The sequence below is a fragment of the Convolutriloba macropyga genome, chromosome 1 (assembly GCF_964194025.1).
Source record: "Convolutriloba macropyga chromosome 1, txConMacr16.3, whole genome shotgun sequence".
Lineage (NCBI taxonomy): Eukaryota > Metazoa > Xenacoelomorpha > Acoela > Convolutidae > Convolutriloba > Convolutriloba macropyga.
Window position 1 is genome coordinate 7286671 of NC_134468.1, and position 14473 is coordinate 7301143.

At 37.8% G+C, this 14473-nt stretch overlaps 1 protein-coding gene across 1 annotated transcript in view; it reads left to right on the top strand.

The window, feature by feature from the left end:
• The first annotated feature begins 2769 nt into the window (after window positions 1-2769).
• The window catches only part of LOC142334649 (uncharacterized), a 31818-nt gene continuing 20114 nt past the window's right edge, over window positions 2770-14473 (top strand). Inside the window, exon 1 of the mRNA XM_075382858.1 lies at window positions 2770-2967. The gene's annotated coding sequence lies outside the window, so the exon portion shown is untranslated. The remainder of the gene's footprint in view (window positions 2968-14473) is intronic.

Genomic DNA, 14473 nt, shown 5'->3' on the forward strand with positions numbered 1-14473 from the left:
AACATGCATCTTGTTTGAGAGAAACCACGAAAAATTTCAAAAAGGATATTTTTCGATAGTTGAAGTGTATTGTTAAACAGTATTTGCCTTGGACAGTTATCGTTTCTAAATTTTAAGGATAATACTAAATACTGGACAAAAAATGTCACTTCTGTTTTATTTACCTTCACCATGGCTCATTGTTTTCCTCTAAAATACTCATTCTTGCAATAGCTAGATGAGGGTGAAATGGATCCCACAAATGGGTTTGGGAGTTTTAATCAAAATTGTACAAGTGACTTTTAAAATCTTCGGAGGGAAATTGCACTAGGTGCTACCCGGGTCGAGGTGTCACCGCTAAAAATCGCTAAAAGATGTAAGATTTGCGGTGAATTTGAGTAAAAGTGTAAGATTTGCGTTCAATGCGATGAATGCGGTGAAAAAAAAACTTTTAAGCGGTGGAAAATATATTTTCAGCGCTTAAGCGGTGAAAGAAAATTTTTCACCGCTACAAGCAGGATGCGGCGAAAAAAAATTTTCACCGCTACCAGCAGAATGCGGTGAAAAAAATTTTTTCACCGCTACCAGCAGAATGCGGTGAAAAAAAAATTTTTCACCGCTAAAATCGCAAATCTTACAAATATTCAACGCGCTAATTTCAACGCTTATCTTATAGTCACAGGAAATATCGTTGCAGTAAGTGACAGATGGCGAAGTGGATTACGAAGTTGGTGACACGCATGAGGTAGAGGTTCGAACCCTTCTACCACAGTTTCTTTTTAGTAAGAATTCCGGTGAATGCGGTGAAAAAAATTTTTCACCTTAAAATTCAACGCAATTCTTACAAAAATTCACCGCTTTCAGCGCATTCAACGCTAAAAGATGCGGGCGCTTTGCGGTGAAAAAAGTTTTTTTTTCACCGCTATTCACCGCTAATCTTACATTATTTTTTGTCAAAACCTCGACCCGTGAAGAAATATGGGTTGATATTAACCACTGTCAAGTTTTTTCTATTCTGATAGTCTATGTTATCAAAAAGAATTTGTACAAGAAATATGGGTTGATATTAACCACTGTCAAGTTTTTTCTATTCTGGTAGTCTATGTTATCAAAAAGAATTTAACGTCCATGCATTAGGATTTGAGTTTTTGGAAATTGTCTGTTCTTTTCTCAGAAAAGTATGAAACTTGCATTTTCATTGCAAAGATCAGTATTAAAAATTGATCGGACTACTCTACCTTCTGGTTGAGCAAAAACTTATCGGGTACCTTTGGGACCCTATTAAAGAGAAGTAAAAAATTTTTCCTCCGGGCTTGAAAATGAGCAGCTTAGAAAAAAAAAGTTGTTCACTGACAAAAGCTTTTAATGTTGCCAATAAGGGCCTCATTCCGCTTCTTTGCTTGTTCTCAAAAATATATTGCACTGTTGAAAAGCTTTGAAAAACAGATCACCGCACTGATCCTGAACGTAATTTTTTGACGCTTTTCAGGGTTGAATCGCAAGTACACGTTTGAAATTTCTAGACCTGCATAGGAACATCCACATGTCGATATCTGAATGTGTTAAAATTGAACTTTGAACTTTGAAGATGCGATGATTGCAAAATCTATGATGTGCACTATTAGGGTTTCCCTTAAAGCTGAAATAGGCAATTATTTCCATAATTCTTTGTGAAAAACTTATACGTCAAATTTATTCAAATTGAAAAAAAATATGTAGATATAGTCTGTCTCATTAAATTGAAATAATCGAACGTTCAAAAAAGCCAAAACAAGCTATTGTGCAATTATGTGGTCATTTGAATGCCAACGCCTTTTTTCCAGTAGCTCCATTCCATCTGATATTTTAAATTTAACTTTAATCATTAAACACTGCCCAGTGGTATTTGTAGCGTTCGCCTACTTTAATTTTATGGGACAAGCCATAATTGAGGTTTGAAAAAACACTGGTTCACATTGCTCAATTGCATGCTTTGTCATTCTTCGGTTTCATAAAACTGAAATAAACGAACGTTTCAGAAGCCACAGATTAGAGTTCAAAGGTTAAAGTTCAAATTTAAAACATGTAGAAAAAATTGATGAATGAAAACTTAATGGAGAAAACATTGACATTCAAATGAGCACATTGATGCCCAATTGCACGTTTTTGTTGTTTTCGAACGTTCGCTTATTTAAACTTTATGGGACAGACTATAGTATAGTCAGTCCCATAAAGTTGCAACGCTATCGAACGTTTCAAAGGTCAAACTTCAAATTTAAAACATGGAGATACCTAGAAAAACACTGCCCATTTGCATGGCCCGAGCTTTTCGAACGTTCGCTTGCGTTGCAACTTCATGGGACTTACTCTATAGCGTGTCCCATACAATTGCAATGAGCAAACGTTTCAAAAATACGGTCTACATTGCTCATTTGCATGCTCAATTGCATGTTTCGGCGTTTTCGGTCATTTCAACTTTTCGGGACAGACTGTCCCATAAAGTTGAAATAAGCGAACGTTTCAAAAGCCACAAGTTGGAGTTCAAAGGTCAAAGTTCATATTTAAAACATGTGGAAAAAAATTGATGAATAGAAGCTTAATAGAAAAAACGTTGACATTCAAATGACCAATTTGATGCTCACTTGCCTGTTTTTGAGGTTTTCGAACGTTCGCTTATTTCAACTTTATGGGACAGACTATATATAGGTTGAATGTTGCATGCGGCATTGATCAAAGAAAAATCGTTTAAATATTTCAAGGTCATTTCACCTCGAAAAGTTTTTTCTGAGCTTTTTCTGAAACACTATTTTATAGTGAGCACGGTGATCCTGTGAGCAAAGTTATTTATGAGAATAAATTTAATGAGTAGTTAGATCTAATTTTAAACCCTTTTAAAACAAACTGCGATTTGTATCCGTTTATTTATAATTCCTCAACTTAGTGAAAGATTGATTACGAGAATCAGAGAGAGAAACCAAATCCAGGAATGAACAGGCGAGAGAACAAGAGGTAAGTAAATCTTGCCACAGCCCGGGGAAGAACAAACAGTTTATTTCGGGCAACCCTTTTGTTAAAACACCGAACTGTTATTGGTTACACGCGTAAGTAAAATTACTGGAAAATGGACCAGAACTGGATTCGAACCAGCGTCTCAGTAGTTGAGATGCCAACTAAGAACGTGGTCGAGCAATATTGGGTATGAAAAGAAACAATAGTCGACCGACATTGTGCATTAAAAAACCATGGGTATACTTATGAAGACAAATTTAGTACTGTGCTCGGCGATGTAATCATAATTAAGATACGGAAATCTCCCCCCCCCCCCCCCCCCCCCAATCTATTCAAATGTTCGACCAATAGGGCTTGGCTTCAAAGCCTATTGTGCAACGATATAAATGAGATGATATAAAAGCTCCCGAACTTAAGTATCCTTTATAATAATTGTCTCTTGTCATCTGTTGTTGTCCCTCAAGTGTTTACACATATCTTTTGACAGTTAATTTCACGAACTTCGCAAGAGTCATTTCAATCTCATAAATAGCTTGTCAAGCCGAAAATAGTTTGATACATCTAAAGCTATAATTTGGACAGAAAAGATTTAAATAAGATTTAAAAGATTCCACAACTAATTTATAAAAAGTTTCCTTTAAGAAAGTAACGCACTTAGCAAGGAACAAACGTTCACGCGTCGTTTTGTAGATACAGCTCTCTAACGTGACAAAACACCTTTTTCCACTGCTCATTTTTATTTCAGCGACTACCTTTTTAGCTGTCTCGTGATAGTTTTTAAATGTAGTTTACATGGGTTTGCAAAACTAACATCTGAATAAGTTTGAATAAGTTATTGCAATTTATTCAACTTATTCAAATATTTTCTTAAGACGTTTTTCTTAAGACGATCTCGAGTACTCTACAAAACACGGCAACATAACAAACAGATCCTGGCTTTTTTAGTTTCGCAAACCGTAAAAACTACATTTAAAAACAATCACGAGACAGATAAAAAGGTAACCGCTGAAATAAAAAAAGCTTTCGAAAAAAAGTGGTGTTCCCGCAATAATTTTAATTGACAAGCATCTAGCATTCGGGAAACAATGCTCTATATACGAAACATTTTGTTTTAAACACAGGATGGACTTCAAATTATAACTTCAAATGAAATATTTCTCGTAAATAGAGCATTTTTTCTACAAGGCCAAAAAACTTTGAAAAAAAATGCAAATTGATTTGATTTAGATGACATAAAATTGATTTCCATCGACATATATTCTTTTTCTATTCAAGGAAATTTCCAATTGGTGCTTATAATGCCCTTTCAGCAGGAACAATGCTAGAAACCTCGGTCTTATAGTTAGCCTCATAAAGTTGAAAAGCAAGCGAATGTTCGGAAAACTCGGCTGATCTATTCCTGATTCAAATCTAAATGTTGACCTTTGGAATGCTCGATAGCTTTGCAATTTTATTGAACTAACTACATATCATGAGCAAATAAAAATGTCTCTAAATTTATGATTGTTGATTCTGCGTAATAGCAGTGGAGAGCATAAGGTCCAGCTGGAACAGACTTACGTTAGCAGCTGTTTTTTAAATTCCATTCTTGTTAATTTCAGTCTTTCAAGTGTTGCTTTTGATAAATATTGCAGCATTTTCTACCTGAAGCCATCATTTCAACTTTATGGGACTAAATATATATATCAAGAGCAAATAAAAATGTCTCTATATTGATGATTGTAGGTTCTGCGTATTAGTAGCGAACAGCATAAGGTCAGAGCTGGAACATTTTTACGTTAGCAGCTGTTCGTTTATTCTCCACTTTTCTCTATTCAAGTGTTGAAAGTAAGGCAACTTTTTCTTGGCTATGATTGCTACCAAAGCTAGTCAGGTTATACTAAACCTGAAATTATGGTCATATGAGAGCTCATCCTCGCATAGACAACTTCACGGAGGCAGAGGATTGAACTATGAACAACAGCACACACACCCTACCTTTCGGCAATCTTGTCATCCTGGGGTGAGGTGGTAGAAATTTGCTCGGCAATTATTGACTGGGGGCGGGGTACCCTTGCAGACATTTAATACAAGGTCTGATTACACTTTTTGTCGCCCAAATATGGTCGGGATCATACCTTTGTCGCCTATACATGGTCTGGAGCACAATTTTGTCGCGCTACTTCGCGGAATAATCGGGCTAATTCGTGTTGTTGCGAGTATTAGTGTCGATTGATGTTCTGATTATTTCTGCCTCAAAGTCGCGCTGGCTCGAGAAATAACTAAAAAATTTCATGGTCTGATTAATTCTGCTTCATTGCATCGTACTCTTGCATTGAATTTTTGGTCAGTGGTGTAATTCCTCTAAACTGCTATTGCAGCACATTGCAGTCCACTCGTACTTCGCAATTTTGGTCAGGGGGTAAGCCCTCAAAATTTCTCATTGCACCCACTCTTACATTGCATTTTGGTCACCGGGGTATTTCCTCAAAAGTCCCATTGCAGCCCAACTTAATTTTGCCCCCACCCAAAGATCAAATTACCCCTCAATCTTATGTCAATTTACCCCCATAAAAAATAGACAAATTACCCCCCCCCCCCCCAACACCTTAGAGAGGACATTAGGGAGGAGGACATTCAAACCGGGTAAGTGAGAAATAGCGAGACATGTCGCGTTTATATCCAGACATTGTTGGACTATGCAAAGCTTCGCGCCTGTTTTCAGTATGATAATGGTTGCATTGTCGAGTCGTAGTTGCCATGTCCAACAAGACAAACGCGTTGCGTCGCGCTAATTCTCAATAATTCGAGGCACAGCTAGTGTTTTTTATCTGGATTGTCTGGTCATGGCCTATTTTTTGTCCGGATACCCATGCATCTGATATAGTGAAAAAACGGGAAATGTTGTGAAGCTTTCTTGTAGTCGTTTTTACTTTTTTTCAATCGTTTGAAATATTCACAGATTTGAAATTTTGAAAAGATTTGAATTATTAGAAAAACGTCTTGGAATTTGTAATTAATTGATATAATTGAACGGCATGAGTATTGCACCGATTGCTATTTGAGCAAAAGCTAATCTTTCCAGGTGATTGTCGTTTTATGTATCGTTCTCAAGTTGTGTCATTGGAGAGAAATACAAAGCAAAATGCAGAACATAGTAGTTTCCGCACAAGTAATACGGTTGATTGTCAATTTTTAAAAAGAAATTGTTACATACACTACTGTATGTGAATATGCTATAACATGAATGTTTAGCTGCTTTTAGTGAAAAAAGGAAGTCTAGATAGTAGTGTTTTTCACTGCATTTTTCATTAAAGGCCGCACAGCGATAGCTGGGGCTATTCATGGCCTTCTCTTGGTTTTTTTTACAATTCAAAGAATTTGAATTGTATTGGGGCGCTGTCTATTTTTTAAGATCTGTTCACACATTCTCATGAATTTTGAAGTCAAATTGGAGTAGTGATTTTGGTCACGCCGAAACAAATGGAGCGAAAAAGCGAGTGGTTTTGCGGCTTAAAATTTTTTCGCTCTAAATTTAAAGTAGTGAGAAAAGGGTGTCAAAAATTGGCTTTCTCGCTAGTGGTTTTTCGTTCACATGCGGCAATTTCGCTTTGATTTTTTTTCTGTTTTTTTTCGATTTTTTGGATCGGATTTTTTTCTAAATGGTTTTCCCAATCCATTCGTAGTCCTTTTTAGGTCTAGTTTTCTGATAAGTCAATGAAAATTCTTTGAATTGTACGTCACGAATTGTCCTGCTATGTTTTTTATTTCGTCGTCGCAATTTTTGTTAACGACCATATGACGTCACAACCACTTCTGTGGTACGGTTGTACCATAATTTAGTTCTCATTTATTAAAATGTACTTAATTAATTTATACTTGTCCTTGTAAAACTAAAAGTCAGTATTCACATAACTATAAATTACCGCCGACTAAAAAGTCATTATTTCATACCGTTCACACCTCCCACTTTTACTCAACTATTCATTCTTTTGAATCTCCTTACTGAATTCAGTTGTTCGCAATCTAATCTATTTTCCACTAGACAAAATCCTAGCGGATTTGAAGGAGAAATCCAACCTCATTTAGTTTCCCTACATTCGCACCGCGATTGTGGCTAATTCTGAAAGTAACAATTCATTTAACTTTGAAAGCTTGGATTCACACCTCGAATCCATACATCTAAATCTACGTGGAATCAGAGCACGATTGTACCCTATAGTCAGGGATATCACATGGCGCAGTCAGCTACAACAGAACGCGCAATCTTGGGAATCGAGCCCTTTTGGGAAAAACCGACGTTGGAACCTCCATTGCAATGGGACAGATGGCAAGTCATGCTAAAGTTAGCCATCATGGCTAAAGAAGGAATATCAATCGATACGCTTCTTGACGACCCCCCTGACAAAGTTACCCTACCTCCAGAACTCATCTACGAGGAGGACGTTCAAAACAGCACGACTCAAAGCGAAAGAGACAGACGTACTAGGAATGAACAGCTAAAAAACTCATGGCTCAACCGATGTCAGAAAGTAGAACTTGTTGGCATACTATGTGGGGAAAAGCCTTGGAAATACTGCGATAGTAAAGCAGTATCCCTAACGTATCTCAGCCTGGGAGTTGAAGGGAGACGAATTTTTGGTTCGCAAGAACCAAGTATTCAAATTGACAGAGTGACCACGAAAATTCTTTGGGAATGCCTTGATAAAGTGTTCACCAAACAAAGGAATATTACATTTGACAGATATACATTCTTAACTCGAAAACAAATGAAAGGAGAACCAGTGGAAGAGTTCTACGGGTGCCTTTGAGAACTCTCCCTAAATTGTGATTTAGGAAGCCACGAGGAATCGATAATACGGGATGTGTTTATCGCTAACATGCAAGATGGAGAAATTCAAAGAGATTTGCTAAAAGAAACACGAGAAGTTAAAAAAGCTCTCGAAGTTGCGATCAATATCGAAATGGGCATACAAACGCAACTAAAAATCTCTGGAACCCCAACAACCAATTCAACTAATGAAGTCCATTCGATAAACAATGTCCAAGGATCCTGGAATAGAAACCGACCATCTACAAATCAGTTCGTAAAACCGACGATCTGCCCAAATTGTGGGTATGGTTGGAATTCCTCTCATAGACAAAATTGTCCCGCCCGTGGGAAAATATGTAAAAATTGTGGAATCTCTAACCATTTCGCTAAGGTTTGTCGAAAACCAAAACAAGCTAGCAAACCCAGATCTCGAGTAAATTATGTAGATGACTCAATTTCGGAAGCGGCTACAGTAGGCACCTCGACATCAGTAACCGAACAAGTAAATAATATTAGCAAACTCCTACAACAAAAGAGTATATACGATGCCAATTATGACTCAGACTACGACAATTACGATGATAATTGTGTAGCGGCAATTTCATACAAAACTGACACCCGTGAGGTAGAGCCCGTAAATTTGGACATTCGAGTTGGAAATACAAGCACGAAAGCATTGGTGGATTCAGGAAGTGTTTGTACGATCGTTAACAAAAGTCTGGCGGACAAAGTGGTATCAGAATGTAAAGATAGCTATTGGATACAGTCTCCTGAAATACACGATCTAAAAACTTTCTCCAATGACATAATCAAAATAGTAGGTATAATCAAGACATCAATAAAGTGTAATGACTGGATAGCCACAGACGTTGATGTAACTGTCGTTGAAGATGGTCACCGACCCATCATTGGAATAGACCTTTTCCCAAAGCTAGGTTTCTCAGTAATCCAATCAAAACAAGTGGCAAACATTGATAAAAATCAATGCCCAATTAAGAGGCAGATCTCTTTTGACTTTCCTGAACTCATCACCCGTGTCGGTAAATCTTTGAAACATTCAGTAAAGTCAACATTTCATAGTGAATTTACACCTACTCATCAAAAAGGAAGACGAGTACCTATTAATTTACAACCACTAGTTAATATAGAACTTAAAAAATTACTTGATGAAAAACACATCATAAAATTAAACAGTTGTTCTAACAAAAATTTCATCTCACCCATAGTCATTACAGTTAAAAGAGATAAAACAGTTAAATTAGCTCTAGATTCAAAAATTTTAAATAAGTCTATTCACAAAAACAAATATCAAATGCCAAATATTGATAATTTAATTGACACAATTCAACAAAATTTGAATACATCCGCATCACAAGAAACAACATATTATTCCAAATTGGATTTGAAGTACGCATACAGTCAACCTAAATTAGACCCGGAAACGGCCAGACATTGTAACTTTAATCTTATTAGCGGTGAGAGAACGGGAACATATCGTTTCATTACAGGTTTCTACGTTTTAACTGATATGCCAGCAGCTTTCCAAAAATTAATGGACTATACTTTAGGCGGACTAAAAAATACTTACTGTTTTCTAGATGACATTATAGTAGTTAGCCGTGGGTCCAAAGAAGACCACTTAAAACTTGTCTATCAGTGCTTACAGAAACTAGATGAGGATAATCTACGAATCAACTTACCTAAATGTCATTTTGCAAAAACCGAAATAGAATGGTTGGGACATAAACTCAGTCAATCTGGAATAGCTCCACTTGAGTCAAAAACAGCGGCAATCGCATCACTAACAGCACCTAAAAATTTAAAACAACTCCGATCATTTTTAGGTTCTGTACACTACCTTGGAAAATTTATTCCTAACTTATCCCAATTATGTCATCCTCTTCGTCCATTATTAAAAAAGAACACAAAATTCATTTGGAACACTGAACATGACACACATTTCCAAGCAATTAAAAATAGAGTAGCAAACGCCACAGAAAACATTCACTACAATCCTCACTTGGAAACGCGGATCAAATGCGATGCTTCTAGAGCAGGGTTAGGAGCAGCATTAGAACAACGTTACCTACAGGTTGGCATACAGTTGCATTTGCATCTCGATTCCTTAACTCTAATGAGGAACGTTATGGCATTAATGAACTTGAATTACTAGGTGTTCTGTGGTCCGTCGAATATTTCAAATATTATTTATTTGGCAAATCATTTACAATCATCACAGATCATCGAGCATTACTTTCAATTATGAAAGAACATAGGTCGAATAAATCTTATAATAGTAGATTAACACGCTGGATCGATCGTCTTTTACCTTTTGATTTTAATATCGAACATATACCTGGTGCAAAAATGGGGCTGGTAGACTATATTTCTCGCCAACCAAATCAAAAAGCAAAAGTTACAGACAAATATGACGAGTAATTTGCGGTAGCAACAATTACCCGCATTCGTGACGCAATTGCAGCAATTTATGTAAATACTACACCCCAAAACTGCCAATCACAGCACTTTAACAGCGTCACTCACACACATTCGACACGTGCCTCACATCCTCGCTCAACAAACTATTCTAATTTGCTTTCTGCCATTAATAGAAAAACAAATCAGTTGCTTCTTAAATACTCTGCACACGCAGCACAATTGCAAACTCATTCTAATACCAGTACAAATCCAACTCAAATCCAGCCACAATTAAATACTAAATCAAACCAAACTCATATCCACGTAATCGAAAACCATAAAATGAGTAGCTCTCCTTCACACAGCCGAAACCCGCAAACTCCCCCTACTCACAGCCGAGTGACATTTCAATCTCCTCCAAATTCAGGCACGACTCGATCCTCAAATGACGGACACCCTTCCCCTAGTGTAGAATTGTCCAAAGAAGAGGTGTTTGAGAACAACTTGACAGTTGTTCACAAAAGGCTTCCTGGCAGTACTGTCAAGTAAAGACGCAGTTCTGAAGGAGGTACGGGATTGCATACTTCAAGATGACCCCCAGAGATGCAAGGAAGTCAACCCGTATCTGTTCTCGTACTGGCGAGACTTGCACGTCCGGTCCGGATGCGTCTGTGTAGACGAACGTGTGGCGATTCCCCATGCCATACAAGACGGGGTACTGGAAAGCCTCCGTCTAACCCATCCGGGAAGTTGGGGAATGATCACGCTTGGCCAATACGCGTTCTGGCCGTACATGCACCGCGAAATCTTAAATAAAGCGGCTCAGTGCAAGCCATGTACTGAAAATGGTAAGAACTTTAAGCCTGTCATTCCGGCGTCTAAATGGAAACCTTTACTACCATGTACAGAGCCCAATGAAGAAATACAGATTGACTTCGGAGGTCCTATCACGAATGAAAAAGATCAAGATACATATTTTCTTGCATGTATTGATCGTTTTTCCAAATATCCTTCTGTAGAAGTATTTGATAAAGCAAATGGACTAAATGTACTAAAGTTTTTAGATGATTACATTCAAATCCACGGTGTTCCCCGAAATATTAGACTAGATCAAGCACGATGTTTAATAGGTTATAAAACTTTTGCAAACAACATAATATTAACATACTACCTGCCCCTGTAAACGATCATAGAGCCATAGGATTAGTGGAGCGTTTGATACAAACAATTAAAAGACGCTTAGGCTGCATGAAATTAGACAATAGAAATAAAACATTCACAATTAAAGAAGCAATAAAGTCAATTGTATATCAATTACGTATATGTAAACAGAAGACCACAAATGTAACACCTTTCCAAGCACATTTCGGAAGAAAGCCAAACACACCACTAAGTAATATAAGTACAACACCTAAATCATCTAATCTGTCATATGAAAACATTCTTCACCACTATTTAGACGCCGATACTGTCCCTGTTGAGGACTACCTAGACGACAATGGATGGCGGACGGGAGACAGAAGCGACATTCTGATTGAAGAGGCAATGCAAAGAGCCCAAGTTGACGCCGGACGCCGCTACAACGGCGAACACAACAAATCTGTCTCTCGCTTCATATTACACCCAAAATTAAATAATCCCATCCCCAGATCGGAACAGTCACTGCATTTGAAGCTCGCCCGCAAGGTGACTAAACGATCAAAAAGAGACCTCTGCGGTCTTTGGGAAACACTGGCTCCAGGAAGTACGGTTGTTCGTACATCGGATACGACAACCGTCATCAAAGAACCAGGAGTACCCGAAGTTACTGTTCGCAATAGCGATATTGCTAAATTCGGTACTCGCGCCGAACGGAACACCGATTTATGGCAATACGCGCAACGTCGACCCCTACCATACGAAAAAATAACGGAAGAAAAAATTGCACAGCACACGAAGGATTTAAAGAAAAAGTTTCTCGGGGAGATCAAAATTCGACACCGCCCAACACAGTCAGATGCAGCATCGGGCGTGTCATCTGCAAATAGTAATATATCAAAAGCAATGTCGGCAAGAAAACCACGAAAGCCTCAAACCGGAGGAAAACGGTCACGTCACACATCGGTGAGCCTGAATACATCGAATGCATCGTCTGTTGCTGCCCCTTCAGTAACGTCTTCAACCACATCTCCATCAAATACCAGCACCAAACGAAACCGACGAGCCCCAGAGTATTACGGATTTGAAAGTTCGGTCAATTCGGTCAGCGACGACTCAACAGCTCCGGTTTCCAAGAAACCGAAACGAACAAATCCGGTGATTGAGACAATTCTTCAGGAAGAAGCTACACGGCCGCCAGTTCCCGATACAGATTATGAACTGACAATTGCAAGCCCCTCTGCACCACCACCAGTGGGAACTTGGTCTCCTGAAGAGTACAATTATGAAGATTACGCTCGGGAAGTTAGCATGAGTGTATTCGATGCGGAGAACCAAATTTAAACTAAAACTTTCAAACTTTCATTGTTAAATTATTGAATTGTTTCCAATCTGTAATTGTTAAAATAATTTCAGAATTGCCCTGCTTTTCCATTAATTTTGTGTTTTTGTTCACTTTTAATTCTACATGTGTGTTAATTCTACATTCCTTCAATTTGATGCTGCATTTGTAACGATAATTCGCGTATTATAAGTTGGATGGATTCGCATCACGTTTGTGCATTAATTTACATCGCGTGCATAAAATCTACTGCATATGTTGTCAGTTTCCGTTATGTTAGTTTTCTCTTACATTCGAGACTCAATTAAATTAATTCTTCGGTACTCATTTGTTGCTACTCACTATGTATACTATCTATAATAACCAGTACATATTTTAATATTATTCAAAATTTTATACTAATACAGTTTAAAATTTTCGCTCAGCGCGCGATATGTGGTACGGTTGTACCATAATTTAGTTCTCATTTATTAAAATGTACTTTATTAATTTATACTTGTCCTTGTAAAACTAAAAGTCAGTATTCACATAACTATAAATTACCGCCGACTAAAAAGTCATTATTTCATACCGTTCACACCTCCCACTTTTACTCAACTATTCATTCTTTTGAATCTCCTTACTGAATTCAGTTGTTCGCAATCTAGTCTATTTTCCACTAGACAAAATCCTAGCGGATTTGAAGGAGAAATCCAACCTCATTTAGTTTCCCTACATTCGCACCGCGATTGTGGCTAATTCTAAAAGTAACAATTCATTTAAATTTGAAAGCTTGGATTCGCACCCGAATCCATACATCTAAATCTACGTGGAATCAGAGCACGATTGTACCCTATAGTCAGGGATATTACATGGCGCAGTCAGCTACAAAAGAACGCGCAATCTTGGGAATCGAGCCCTTTTGGGAAAAACCGACGTTGGAACCTCCATTGCAATGGGACAGATGGCAAGTCATGCTAAAGTTAGCCATCATGGCTAAAGAAGGAATATCAATCGATACGCTTCTTGACGACCCCCCTGACAAAGTTACCCTACCTCCAGAACTCATCTACGAGGAGGACGTTCAAAACAGCACGACTCAAAGCGAAAGAGACAGACGTACTAGGAATGAACAGCTAAAAAACTCATGGCTCAACCGATGTCAGAAAGTAGAACTTGTTGGCATACTATGTGGGGAAAAGCCTTGGAAATACTGCGATAGTAAAGCAGTATCCCTAACGTATCTCAGCCTGGGAGTTGAAGGGAGACGAATTTTTGGTTCGCAAGAAACAAGTATTCAAATTGACAGAGTGACCACGAAAATTCTTTGGGAATGCCTTGATAAAGTGTTCACCAAACAAAGGAATATTACATTTGACAGATATACAATCTTAACTCGAAAACAAATGAAAGGAGAACCAGGGGAAAAGTTTGTGTCAAATTATGGCATTTTATTGATGGTGTCCTTTCAGCGCATGTGACTCAATAAATAAATTATGTAAATGCTCATTTGTATTATGCGTAATCCGTAAACAATTTATAATTACTTTATTAATAGCCGCACAGCGATAGCTGGGGCTATTGTTGGCCTTCTCTTGGTTTTTTTTGTCGTCGCGATTTTTGTTACGACCATATGACGTCACAACCACTTCAAATCTGTTTTGTTCATTCGTTCATGCAATTTGAACTGAAGTCCGTGTGTGACGTCATTTTTCGCTCTTAGTGGAGGGAGTTTTTTTGTTCATTCGCGTGATTAAATGTTTGGTCACACTTGACTTACCTCACTCTCAAAAATGACTTCCTCACTTTGATATTGACTTTCATTTACTTTTATTCAA